Source organism: Hibiscus syriacus, unplaced genomic scaffold (assembly GCF_006381635.1).
Source record: "Hibiscus syriacus cultivar Baekdansim isolate YM2019G1 unplaced genomic scaffold, ASM638163v2 tig00111392_pilon, whole genome shotgun sequence".
Taxonomy (NCBI): domain Eukaryota; kingdom Viridiplantae; phylum Streptophyta; class Magnoliopsida; order Malvales; family Malvaceae; genus Hibiscus; species Hibiscus syriacus.
In genome coordinates, this window is record NW_024063078.1 from 1,466,335 (window position 1) to 1,481,219 (window position 14,885).

At 35.1% G+C, this 14,885-nt stretch overlaps 1 pseudogene; it reads right to left on the minus strand.

Annotated features, from left to right (window-relative positions):
* Nucleotides 1–1,014: 1,014 nt before the first annotated feature.
* On the minus strand, nucleotides 1,015–4,297 carry LOC120160194 (annotated as a pseudogene).
* Between the last annotated feature and the right edge of the window lie 10,588 nt (nucleotides 4,298–14,885).

The window sequence follows — 14,885 nt, forward strand, 5'->3', positions numbered from 1 at the left end:
TATCTATATAGGCTTTTATCCTTCCATGCACCGGCTTGAACTACTTGCTTCCAATTTGGACTAAGCCCCTTTTCTTCTATGTTGAAATCATTGTCATCCTGCCGTTGATATTTTGGTTGATAAAAGGAAAAACCAGAACAAAAAGGTGTACTAGAAAAAAAAAGCTTGTCAAACGGAAGGAGTTGATGTCAGTTTGTATTAACAGCTTGTATTTCTTCATGATTCACCAGATCCTCATCAACTTATTGCATATCTGTGTTCAAAACTTTTAAACAGGTAGAATATTAAAGTCTAGAGGTTTGACATTCATTATTTTCATTGATGTTAGATACAATCAGTTTGTATCCCTGTCGTTGATGATAATCTTCATGGTTGTCCCTATATTTTTGACTGATTACCGAGACCCGAACGCCGGAAAACATTTCTTCAAGATCAATGACACAGTGCTGGTTCAAGCTCAAATTTGAATGCTTTTGATAATTTTCCAAGCTGGTTCAAGCTCAAACTTGAACGCTTAAGCATGTTGAATTCTACTTCGTCTTGTATAATGTATCGTTAACGATGCCAATCAAGTTAAACTCGGCCAGTCAAATTCAATTTTCCATTGTCTTATAACATTGGAAATAAAATTTATAGCATATGATTTACCTCACTAGACAAAATATCAGTTGCAGGCTGGCAACAGTTGGGGAAATGGTCCCTTATATTTTGTATTATACAAGGAACCAAAGATTGTGATTTGTGACAGAGAATGTAAGGATCGATAAATTGACTGAGGCTAATATCTGGCTCGAAATAAATGCTTGATATTCAGATTATATATAGAAAAAGGCACTGGAAACCCTGATGTAATTGATGATAGTTGTAATGGACAATCATAAACAAACAATCCATGAAATGAATTGTAAATTATTAGTTCTTAACTATTAGTTTCGTATGTAGAAAATTTTCACAAGGCCGGAACACCTACAGGCAAATTCGGAACTATACCGAAGAGGATTTTTCTCGAGTATATAAAGATTGGGTTCTGTAGTTTTTGCTTGTTACCTTGTTTATCTAGCAGGTCCTGTCCAATTAGGAGGAAGGCGGTCGGACGCTGCCGGAGGCATGCTACAGACATTGATGTCGACGGGATATAAGCTGTATTTAATATCGAGATCGTTGAAGATCTTAATCATCTCTTCGACCAAGAGTGCCCTTCTTGTCCATCTCTCTCCCATGTCTTGGTGATTCATTTTATGTGTGAGCCATATTGCTATCCTCACTCTATTCAGCTCTTCGAATTCCTTTAAAATGATCATTGGATCCGGACACCAGTGGTCGCTCTTGCGCTCGACGAAACTGCAGTGCATTGAATCAGACATGTTAGGCATATGTTCCATTTAATTGTCACACATGAACATCAAACTCATGTAAACAAAAGCAAAGCGAGGTAAACAATTGCATCTTTTTGCTACTTACCTCAATATCCTTTTCTTGATTAAACCAATCTTTTCTGCAGGAGTTTTCACATGGATACAGAATTCAACCGCATCGCCCATATCTGGGCTACGATAGTAGTTATGTATGGCCTTTGTAGCGAGGACACTGTTCGGGATTATGATCTTCTGGTTGTCGTATCTTAGGAAAACAGTAGTTAAGATGTTCATTTCCTCCACAATCATCTGCAATTCATTTGTTGTGACTTCTTGAGAGCTCAAGCATTTAAACAAATAATTTGTAATTCATGTGATCGGTACGATAAAAGGGGAAGAAAGTTCACATGCTTATTTAGGTACCTGAATTCCGTCGATTTCACATCTGTCGCCCACATCGAATGGGTGCGTAACAAATATGAATATAATGGCTTCAAACATAGTCTTGCAGGTGTTTCCAAATATGAAAGCAACAAGAAGCAGTTGAGAGCTAATGAAAACAAGAACTTTGCTGGTGGCGATTTCGAGGATGAGGAGCCAAATAATCACTATGATTATGCCAACCAGAATGTCGACTACTCGATGAAGTCTGTTGACAGCTGTTTTGGTATCATTCAGTGTCGAGGAGAATGCCCTTCGTTCTCTGAAAGCATTGACCTACATCAAAGTGCATCGTCACATTATTAGCATACATACAAAGGGGGGGGGGGGGACAAGGCCTTGCTTTAACGAGTGCTTCGAAAATATAAGGTCCCCTCCATCGAAAGCAATAAATACGGGGTTGCATATATTCTTACCACCCAATTCTTCAGGGCTTTGTTGCTAATTCTCCTGCTTTCGGATGCATCTTCAAAGAGACTCATAGTCTTCAAAGCTTCATCTTCTTGGAGAAAACGTTCAATTTCCTCCAAGTAGATGAACCTGAGACGACAATTATTAATGATAAGATGAAGAAAAAACATCATAGGTGCATGTTGCTGAAGAATTCAAGCCAGACAGACAATATCATATTATCAGTAAGCCAGCAACTCATCAGTCAAACTAAGAACAGCAACATATAGTTACACTACTTATTCACAGCCAAGTGAATGATATACTGCATTGTAAATGGAAATAATAGACTCACTTGGATCCTGGCTTAGAAACATTCTGAAAGATTCTTCTTGCTGCAATTTTTGCTTCACGTTCATTTCTAATTTTGCTCGCAGACTCGTCTCCGTGAGTCGAATCTTGATTCTGTTCATCTAGAGTGGAAAGAGACCCATGGCGGACTATATTAATCAACCTTCTCATATTCCAAGCAGAGACATTTTTATGATTCAATTTGTGCAAATGGTCAATCGTTATCCCCGTATCATCCTTCTCTCCCTTCTCCGAAGAAAGCACACGGGAAAGCATGGGGCTTTTTACTCGGGGACTTTTCTGGCTCCGTCCACTCCCTATCGTTCTCGCAGAAGGGGGTGACGTAAGGGTAGACGTCCTGAGACCCGGAGGAATCTTAGCACCGGCTTTCTGCAGGCTCATAACTTCGTTTGCAAGTCTCTCCTCTTCCTCCTCTGCCCTTTGAATTTCGATCAACGGAGGACCGGAAAGAGTCTCGATCACATATTGATTGAACAAGGAATCCTGGATTCTATCGAAATAAGTACTAACCACAACATAACTCCCACCACAAGACAAACCAAAACTTCAGTAACATATCCAAGAAATTTACTCTTGGTTTCCCTTTCAACTTTCTTGTCAAGCAAGTAATGCCAAGCAATCAGAACCAAACCCAGCCATAAACAATTCTGAACAGCTTTCCTCACACCATAAACAAAATACAAAACCCTTTTCCTCAAAAGAAAATTCCTTTCAATAAAAAACACAATTATCCTTATAATCCAACCTGAAACCAATCTACCACAGATTAAAACTAAAACCAAAACTTCCCATTTCAATAACATAAGTTGCCACAAACGTTTCTCTCTTAAATAACGAATCGTGAGACAACAAACTAAAGCAGCAATAATGGCAATCAAACTTAACCATTCAAGCAAAACCAGAAGACTTAACTTATCTTTCTTATACTCATCAGGAAAATCCTCTTCGAGCAATGGATCATCCTCTTCTTCCTCCATATGTTTCCCTAGAAACCCGGATTTCATTATCTGTCCTGACCTCCCGGCGCCGGCTCTCGCCGACTTTGGCTCCCCTTTTTCCGGTGTGGGAGGGTCCATCAACCTGGACTTTGTCTTGGTGGCTAACAAGCTTGATTTCCTCTGAACAGAACTACCTTCACTTCTTTTGATTGATGAATTTGAGCTGCACCAACCCCATCTCCATCCCTATAGTCCCTACTCTCTTCTTTCGATGGTGAACCTTTACTTTGTCTTCTTCTTACAGGATTGATCTCGAAGGAGACTCTCGGAATGGTCGCCGCTGCTGGTGGCGAAGGTAATTCAGCAACTGTGGACAATGAACCGCGATGAAGATCATGTGGTTGCTGTTGTTGAAGTTCATCCATCTCCAAATCCATATCCAATGAAATCTCACCTGAAGCCTTTTGTTTATGCAAAAACTGACCGATCAACTTAGATGGTGGATCTTCCATGGCAGTTTGTTTGCTTTGCATGAAACCGAAACCTTCACTTTCTCTAGTACTATTACTACCACTGCTGCTGCTACCATCGTTCATATCCACGTCATCTTTCTTCCAGTCGACGTTGATTTTCTCACTGTCTTTCAAAAAATCGTAGCTTGATTCCCTCCAAATCTTACCTCGACCAGTAGCAGTGGCTGAAACAGGAATACCACCGTCCTTGCTTTTGTCATCAATCTTCAAGATGATTTCTTTCCGGTCAGCCGTATCAACGGTCATGTTATTGCTACTAATCTTTAAGCTAATAATATAGCCAGAAAGAAAAAGAGAATCATACAAGAAAAGAAAACAGGGTTTGAAGGATACGATTTATGAATTATGATGATAGCCTAAGCTGAGAAAAACGCAAACTTTTTCTTTCTTTTTTCCTGAGGGTGGCGCTGGTGGTGTTTGGTTCGTTGGAAAGTGAAAGAAAATCTAACCTTTGCCTCTGTTTTTCTTTCCTGACGCGTGTAACAAGGGTGTGAGAAAGTGTGAAAAAGCCAGTGAATTTATTCAAGGATCTTTGATCGGAGAGATAAAAAGAAAGAGAGCTATTTGAAAGAGGAGGAAACAGAACAGGTGGCACAAAATACACAACAATGGCTTTAGTGTTGCATGCTCTACTTTCTTTCCTCATAAACTCAGTTTAATATTTTATTTTTATATAGGGTAAAGTATAGTAATGATCACTGAACTTTTTCTAGCTTTCATTTAAGTCCCCCAACTTTTAAAACTTGTAATACAGTCTCCTAATATTTAGTCTATTTGCAATATGTTCCCCAAACATTTAGTCCATTTTCAATATAATCCCCAAACATTTAGTCCGTTTGCAATATGGTCTCCGATGTAACTGTTGGGGGACCATATTGCAAACGAACTAAATATTAGGAGACTGTATTGCAAGTTTTAAAAGTTGAGGGACCTAAATGAAAGCTTTAGAAAAGTTCAGTAACTATTACTATGCTTTACCCTTATTTTAATTATATATTGGGTTTATTTAAGGTTTTATCCTTCATTTCATAAGAATTAGTACGAAAATAAGAGTGACAAATGTGATTGGCAGTGTCCCCATCACAATAAGAGACGGGAACAAAATTGGAACATCTTTCGTAAATTTAGACTTTAAAGCAGGGGAGACTACTTGTTTGTTGGGTCCTAATTGTGAATCATGCGAAGTCAAAAAGAGTTATTAAATGGGAAATATTTTAATTCTTCTAATCGCAATCTTAAAATTATTCAATCGCAACATCCACTTGGATAAATAATGATACAGAAAATAATATAGCAAAAATATATATATTTGTCTCTTATTTAAATAGTTTAAATTAATTAAAAAATGTGAATCAAGTTACTTTAATGATTAAATTGTTACCCTTTGAAGTTTTTAGTGTTATTCATTGAAATTTTTTGTTTGAGCATCACAAATATAAGAGGTATAGGTATTTATTGTTAAAATTATTAAAAGTCTTTGAATATATATCGCTTCCTATCTACCCCAATTTTAACAAATAAAAAATATTTAATATCTCTTATTTAATTAAATTAAAATTAAAAGATTCGTTTAGTTTTTTCCCCTTCTAACAGACAAATATACAAGTGCGTTGCTTTTGAGCATGTGAAACCATGGGATCTATAACAACAATTTGAAGAGATAAGACTGGCACATTGACTTTGGTAACTCAAAATTATAATACGTTAATATAAGATAAAAAAACTCTAATAATTTGTAATTGAAAATTTTATGAAGTGTGTAATTAAAATAAGGTTTTAGGTCGGATCAGATCGAGTTATTTCAGATTTCGGTTTTATTCGGGTCTATAGTAAATCAGATCAGTTTGGGTATCGAGTCGGGATAATATTATATCGATTGATTTCGGGTAGGATTAAATTGGATCGATTGATTTTCGGATCAGATCATATCCAATCAATTATTTTCAGTTAAAGTCAACTTCAGATCTTCACGTCAATTCAAATTGAGTTGCGAATAAGTCAAATCAAGTATATAATCTTATCATTTGTGTTAAATTTAATTCAAATTCAATTAACATTTATGGATTATAATTTAATTCAAACTCGACCTATAAGATATATTAGAGTTTGTAATATTATTGTTATTTATTGATTTTTCTAATTAAATATTTTGAATAAGATAATTTTAAAATTTAAAGTGGACAAATTTAATTGAACAGAGAGAATATTAAAGGTATTAATTATAGAACCAACAACTAGTTAGTCTAGTTGGATGAGACACTAGATTTTTTAAGCAAGGTCATGAGTTCGAACTCTGACGTTTACAAATGAAATAAACTGGGCTGAGAGGGGGACCCTCACCTTTGCAATATCCGATCTAGAGTAGTCGGTTAATAAATCAGAAATCAGTAATTAATTAAAAAAATGTATTAACTGTATTATATAATTCACATATTATTATTAACTCATTATATAATAAAAAATTATTATAAATAAATTAAGTTTAGAATTCTATATTTTTATTTTTATTTAATTCATCAATAATATATAAAATTATATAATATCATTTACTAAATATTAATCCTTTTAATATCTGATTATTTATTCTATATTTTATAATTAAAATTAAAATTTTTAAAAAAAGGTGATTGAAAGTTAATAAGGTAGAACCATCTAAAGTTAGTAGGTACTATATTAGTAGCACTCATGAATCTCTTAACAACTTTCTTTTTTTTTTTTAAGTTTTTTATAGGATAAAGTACAACAATAGTCCCTAAACTATATTGCAATGATTCTTTTAATCAGAAAGTCTTAAATATTACAAAATGATCATTAAATTTCATAAATTATTACAAAATAGTAATAAAATTTAGAGAATTGTTATAAAGTGATCATTAAACTTATGAAATTATTAGAAAATGATCCTTAAAGTTATAAAAAACTATTATTATTTTATAACATGTTGGAATCATTTTATAACGTGTTGATAAGTTTAATATTTATTTTGTAATGTTTGAAAGTTTATTAATCAAAAAGATTGTTTTAATATAGTTTAAGGACAACTGGTGTACTTTTCTCTTTAGCATTACTTTTAGGGTGCGTTTGGTTAACGGAATGTAAGATTACCAGTGCGAATATAAGATTACCAGTGGGAGTGTAAGATTATCAGGGAATAAGATTACTGGGAATGTTGTATTTTGTGTTTGGTTGGTTTAGCAGGAATGTAAGATTATCGTGTTTGGTTAAAGGAATAAAAGATTATTGGAATGTATATTTGACCAAATTGTCCTTATTATATATTTGTTTTTTTAACAAGTTGGAAAATATTTATATATTTTCTTTAAAAAATTTAAATTTAAAAAATTTATATTTTTTTTACAAAATTAAAAATGTAAAAAGGTTTAATGAAAGGGTAAAATTTTATTTTAACCCTAGAATTTCATATAAAATTTTAATTATAGATTTTTTTTTGTAAATCAAAAATAGTTTAAGAATAAATTTGTAATTTAACTTTAGTAGAATTTTTATTATTCAATGACAGAAGAAGTATATTTTTGAGAGAAAAAATCAAGGGCATTTTAGTCCAAAAAGCTGGTATGTTTTTGTTATTATGTTAGACTTATTGTTGGGACAACATGCAATATAGAGAAGACACGGTGTCTTTCCGACATCTTTTAAAGCACAATAATAAATATTCTATTTCAGAAGATAATTTTCTCATAACTTTGAGGTGAAAAAAAATTCGTAATATTTTTAGGGCAATTCTGCTATACGACAATTTAATTTAAAGTTAAAGAATGATGTAATTAAAATGTAAAAATTTTTTTGGCTGAATCTAACCTAAAATGTTATTTTTTAACATATTCTGTTGAACCGAAAATATTATAAAGAATGTAATATTTTTTATTGTCAACCGACAATATTAAAAAATAAACGTTTTAAGTTACGCTCAATTAAAAATATTAAATATTTTAACATTTTTGATCGTATATTTTCTCATTCTTAAATTAAATTATCGTTACTTAGACATTTTCGATTTGGAGCAATTTTGACCAGCAAAATCAGTGGACAGAAACTTCTATTTGGTTTTGTGGCGTTTCTTTTAAACTAATTTCCTTGTACGTGTTCTGCATCAATAAATCCTTCACATCATAACTCAAAAAGTCAATTAAAAGGGATTTTAAAGTGAACGGCACGGAGTTACAGGCACCCGTCGGTGACGTAATTCAACTGCTTCACTCACAGCCAAAGCCAATCCCATCCCCCTCGTAAATTAAAGTTATTACTATATCAGTACGTCGTTATCGAAACTGTGATCTCACGACACAAATATGAGGACGGAAATACGGAATCAGTGGACGGAATTGCTTTTACGTGGTGAAATGCTATTGGTCATGGCATTCCTAACCTGGTGCGGCGGGTCGGGACAGGAGTGCAAAAATGAAGCATGATGATCGAAGAGGAAGACAAAGATGAATGACACCTGTAAAGGAGTTATGGTTCCAAGGAATAAATGTCTCTTCCTTCTTTTCTTTTTAATGAAATTGATATTTGTTTAGAAAAATATTCTCTTCCGTTATCTCAGGGTATGTTTGAGAATGGAGGGTTACACCATAATTAAATTTGAATATAATAGAAATAGAAATTCTGCTGGTGCTTGTGTTCATGGTTTCTCTATGTTTATAGGTATTTGTTCGGTGGTGAAAGCTGAACTTTGAGAAATTCTGCTGGGCTTCTTGTGTGCTTGGGCTCTCGGATTTAAACAAGTGATCATGAAGTGTGATTCTATGGACGCTATTCGGGTAATCAAGCATTACGATATTGTTGTTGCGGAAGACGGCTATCAGATAGAGTAAAATTGCAACTGATAATTTGAGAAAATAAAATTGAAGATAAAAGAGACACAAAATTTACGTAGAAAACCCCTAAAATATTTAGGGTAAAAACCACGGGCAACGGTAGAAGAATTTCACTATGATAAAATAGGAATTACAACCTCTCTCGATCTACCAAGGAGAAAACAATGATAATTCTCTCTAGATAAAAAGGAGAAAACAACTCTAAAGAAACTCTCTAAAATCTCTCTAGTATTTGAAGAAAGCTAGAATGCTTTGGGATGATTTTGAAGCTAAATGAGCTAGGGTATTTATAGTTGAAAACTAAGAACTAATTTGTAAATACCCTAAAGTTTAATGACTAAATTATGATTTAGCCATTGTCCAAAAAATCAACAAAACATCTCATTTTTTTCGGTGCATTTAATATGCACCTTTCGGTGCTTAGTCAACAATCTCCCACTTGAAGATTTGATTGGAACAATCATATCTTCACAACATTCTTTCTACCTTGTACCATCATGTTGCTTACGTCTCTGACAGGCCACAAGAGGATCGACACCAAGTAAATTTATCGGTATTGATCGCTTTCGTCATGAAATCTGCTATGTTGTCTTTGGCATGAATCTTCTGCATATCTACCATCCCTTTTTCCACCTTTTCACGAATGAAATGATATTGAACTCGTATGTGCTTTGTCCTTGAATGAAATGCTGGATTCCTTGCTAGATGCAAGGCGCTTTGACTGTCACAAAATAGAGAAACATACTCTTGATTGTGCCCAAGCTCCTCCAATAGCATCTTCAACCAAATTGCTTCTTTACTGGCTTGTGTAGCTGCTACATATTCTGCCTCTGTTGTGGACGTAGCCACGACTGACTGCAATTTTGAAACCCAACTTACAGCTCCACCAGCAATTTTAAACACATATCCTGTAGTAGATTTGCTTTTATCCAAATCCCCTGCATAGTCAGAATCTACATAACCATTGATTAGTAAGTTTGATCCTCCGTAACATAATGCAACATTTGAGGTCCCTTTGATGTATCTCAGGATCCTCTTCACTGTATTCCAATGCTCTTTGCCTGGATTCGCCATGTACCGACTAACCACTCCCACTGCTTGTGCAATGTCTGGTCTTGTGCATATCATAGCGAACATTAAACTTCCCACTGCTGATGCATACGGTACTCGAGACATCTCCATCCTCTCTTCTTCACTGCTAGGACTCATACTGGAGGATAATTTGAAGTTAATAGGAAGAGGGGTAGAAATTGGCTTACAATCTTGCATGCTGAATCGTGACAAGATCTTCTTCAAGTAATTCTTTTGTGAAAGCCAAATCTTCCTATTACTTCTGTCTCGGTGAATTTGCATCCCTAGAATCTTGTTTGCTGATCCCAAGTCCTTCATTTCAAATTCCCTAGCCAGTTGTGCCTTCAATTCTTCAATATGATCTTTGTTGGGTCATGCAACCAACATGTCATCCACATACAACAGCAATATAACAAAATCGTTATCACCAGACCTCTTAAAATAAGCACAAGGGTCTGCATTAAGTCTGTTGTATCCAAGGCACATAATGAAGGAATCAAATCTCTTATACCAACACCTCGACGCCTGCTTTAGACCGTACAGAGATTTGTTCAACCTGCAAACCAAGTTCTTCTTTTCTTTTTCTTCAAATCCTTCAGGCTGGAGCATGTAAATCTCTTTTTCAAGATTTCCATGAAGAAAAGCTGTTTTAACATCTAGTTGCTCTAGATGTAAGTTCAATGTAGCACACATTGCCAAAATTACTCGAACTGTTGTTAGTCGAACCACAGGAGAAAATATTTCATTGAAATCAATACCTTCTTTTTGAGCATATCCTTTGACCACCAATCTTGCACGATACCTCTCAACTTGATCGTCACCATTTCGCTTGATTTTGAAGACCCATTTGTTACCAATTGGCTTCCTTCCTTGTGGTAGTGGCACAAGGTCCCATGTATTATTTTTATGAAGGGCTTCGATTTCCTCTTGCATCGCCATCATCCATAGTGAAGCATCTGAGTTGTTTATTGCCTCTTGGTATGTTGATGGCTCACCGTCCTCTGTTAAAAGGCAGTATGCAATATTACCTTCTATAACATAATCTGAGTGCCAATTGGGACGTCTTCTCACACGATCTGATTGATGAGTTGTTGGAGTTTCAGAACTCTCTGGTTCTTGTTCATCATATGCTGGTTCTGCTTCAGAAGAATCTCCTTGTTCAACCTCCTTTTCCACATGTATATGTGTAGTCTCTGACTTTTCAGCGCTATCATCGTCTTCTTTTCTTTGTAGCTTATCTTCTACAAAGATAACATCCCTGCTAATGGCCACTTTGTGGGCAGTGGGATCCCACAAGCGATACCCATTGACTCCATCAGCATACCCCAAGAATTTGCATTTCCTGGATTTTGGATCCAGCTTTGAGATTTCTTGGGAGTTGTACATCACGTACACAATACTTCCAAATACATGGAGGTTTGAATAATCAGTTGGTTTACCAGTCCACATCTCCATTGGTGTCTTCAGCTCTATTGCAGTTGATGGAGCTCGATTCACCAAATAACAAGCGGTATTGACTGCTTCTGCCCAGAATGATTTTTCTAGGCCTGCATCCCTCAACATTGCTCGTGTTCTTTCTAACAAGGTTCTGTTCATCCGCTCTGCCACTCCATTTTGTTGAGGAGTGTTCGCCACTGTGAACTGTCTTTTGATGCCTTCTCTCTTGCAAAAGTCATCAAATTCTTCGCTTGTGTATTCTCCTCCATTATCTATTCTGAAACACTTGATCTTATTTCCAGAATCAAGTTCCACCCGCGCTTTGAAGTTTTTGAAAGTTGCAAACACATTTGACTTCTTCTTAATAGGGTACACCCAACATCTCCTGGAGTAGTCATCAATAAATGAGACAAAGTATTTTGCTCCGCTTAGGGATGTGACCGGTGCTTGCCATACGTCAGAGTGAACCAATTCTAGAACACTTTTGCCTCTAGAATTTGATGTGTTGAATTTCAACCGGTGTTGCTTACTTGTTATACAATGCTCACACAAAGGAAGTGATACACTTGTTAAGCTGGGAAGTAGCTTTTGCTCCACAAGGACTTTCATTCCTTGTTCTGACATGTGTCCAAGTTTCTTATGTCATAGCATTACAGAATCTGAACTACATGAGGCAACAGAGGCTTCTGCTTCTAGCAAAGTCTCTCCCTTCAGCATGTACAAGTTTGCAGCTATCTTTTCGCCTTTCAGCACCACAAGCGCTCCACGAAACACCTTCATGATTCCTTTTTGTGTTTCAATCTTGCTTGCATTATTATCCAACAATCCGTAGGATAATAAATTTTTCTTCAGGCCTTTCACGTGCCGCACATCTCGAACAACTTTAATTGTTCCATCATACATCTTCAATTTGATGGTTCCCACGCCAACGATATCTAAGACATGATCATTGCAACTATAAACAGATCCTCCTGAGACAGGTTCATAATGATGGAACCATTCTCTTCTTGAGGTCATGTGATATGTTGCTCCTAAATCAATGAGCCATATATCTGCAAATCGTTTTCTTCCTTCCACGGTGGTTGACGCTTCACAGCATAGAGCATCTCCATCATCTGAAGTGTTTGCGGTATTGCCTTGTGGATTGGAGTTTTTATTGAGACTCCAACAATCCTTCTTCAAGTGACCCTTCTTTCCACAGTGGTAGCACTTTAAATTCTTCTTGCTTCTCGACTTCGATCTACCATGTTTGTGACTGCTGCTTTGGCCACGTTCTGTTGATCTCCCTCTCATCGTTGTCAATGCTTCTGCTTGTTGCAGATTTACTTGTCCGTCTTCCTTGTTCTTGCGCCGATTTTATTCTTGTAGAACAGCAGCTGCAACGTCATCGAAGACTAGACTGGTGACATTATTGTTTGTCAAGTTGATGATGAGTTGATCATACGAATCCGGTAGACTTTGAAGTAGAAGTTCAGCACGTTCTTGTTCTCCTATTTTACAGCTTAAGGATGTAAGCTGAGAAAATAAGGTGATCAGTGTATTTAAGTGCTCTGTCACTGAAGTAGATTCTGGCATACGGAGAGTGTACAATTTCCTTTTAAGGAAAATTTTATTGTGCAACGATGTGGCCTCGTATAATTTGGTGAGATGATCTCATATCTTCTTAGCTGTCTTTTTCTCCTCGATGCTTGACAATACTTCATCTGCTAATGCTAGATGAAAGTTTTCCATAGCATTTCCGTCCATCTCGTTCCATTTGTTGTCATCTGCGAAATCCACCGGCCTTTCATTGATAGCCGCTAGACACCCGTCTTTCCTCATGATGGCCTTCATCTTCAATTTCCACAGTGAGAAATTTCTCCCATTGAATTTTTCAATATCAAATTTCGTTGTCATAGCTTCTATTACAGATAGCTCCCACTATTTCACTATCGTGAATAGTTCTCTGGAACCTTCAAAGAATGGGTAATACCTTCTTACTTTCTTATGTTGGAGGATCAACCTTTTGGTGGCAACCACAAAGACAATAAGCAGATATTACACACTCGAATCTAGCTCTGATACCAATTGTTGCGAAAGACGGCTATCAGATAGAGCAAAATTGCAACTGATAATATGAGAAAATAAAATTGAAGATAAAAGAGACACAAAATTTACGTGGAAAACCCCTAAAATATTTAGGGTAAAAACCACGGGCAACGGTAGAAGAATTTCACTATGAGAAAATAGGAATTACAACCTCTCTCGATCTACCAAGGAGAAAACAATGATAATTCTCTCTAGATAAAAAGGAGAAAACAACTCTCAAGAAACTCTCTAAAATCTCTCTAGTATTGGAAGAAAGCTAGAATGCTTTGGGATGATTTTGAAGCTAAATGAGCTAGGGTATTTATAGTTGAAAACTAAGGACTAATTTTTAAATACTCTAAAGTTTAATGACTAAATTATGATTTAGCTATTGTCCAAAAAATCAACAAAACGGCTCATTTTTTTCGGTGCATTTAATATGCACCTTTCGGTGCTTAGTCAACAATTGTTTCTGCCAGCTTACGATTTTGGCTCATATCTCGGCCCTGTTGCAGCAGAATTGGAGTCTTGATCTTCAACATGTTAATCCTGAAAGGAATAAAGTAGAGATTACCATAACTAAGGTTGCTCGACAACGAGATTTAGTAGTTATTTGGTTTTTGTAGCCTCCTGTAGTGTTTCGGTCTTTGTTGCAGGAGGAGGCTGCTACACTGCTTGTCTTGTAGAAGTTACAACTTTAGTGTGTTTTTTCCTTTATTTATCAAAAGAAAAAAAAACATATATATATATATATATATATATATATATATATATATTCTACACATAACTGTTTGAATATGAAATCTCTAAATAAAATAATATTTTTTATTACTAAAATCACTTGATGAATATATATAAAACTGAAGAGTTACACCATAATTAAATTTAAACACAATTATTAATATGAATAGCTTTACTGAATTTTAAATAATTTAAATATAAGTATTAAATTTTGATTTTGTATTTAATTAAAATAAAAAAAAAAAATTAAATTCGGGACAATACCATGATATGAAACTTTTGGTGTAAATGCATATTGATATTGACGTTGAAAATGTAATTTATTTTATTTTATTTTATGATTTTCTTCATTAAAAATATATTTTTCATATATTTTCAGTTCATCGAAACCATCATTATTCGGCTTCTTTTGCAACTACTCTAGATATTAGTGAATTCGTCTTATTGTACCATTCATCGGTTCTAATTTTTCAGTATCTATTTAAAACTCACGAAACTAATTAAATAAAATTCACTATTTTGGGGTTTTGAGTTGTTAATTCGAGATTTTAAATATTGAGAAGCATTATGTCAAGAAAACGAACAATATACTTCGAAATTAGTCTCATCATACGATCATTGGAGGAGATCGAAGCATTATAACGTTAATTCTTAGATGAATTTTTATCAAATTTGAGTGGATTTTTTGGATATGAAGAAAAT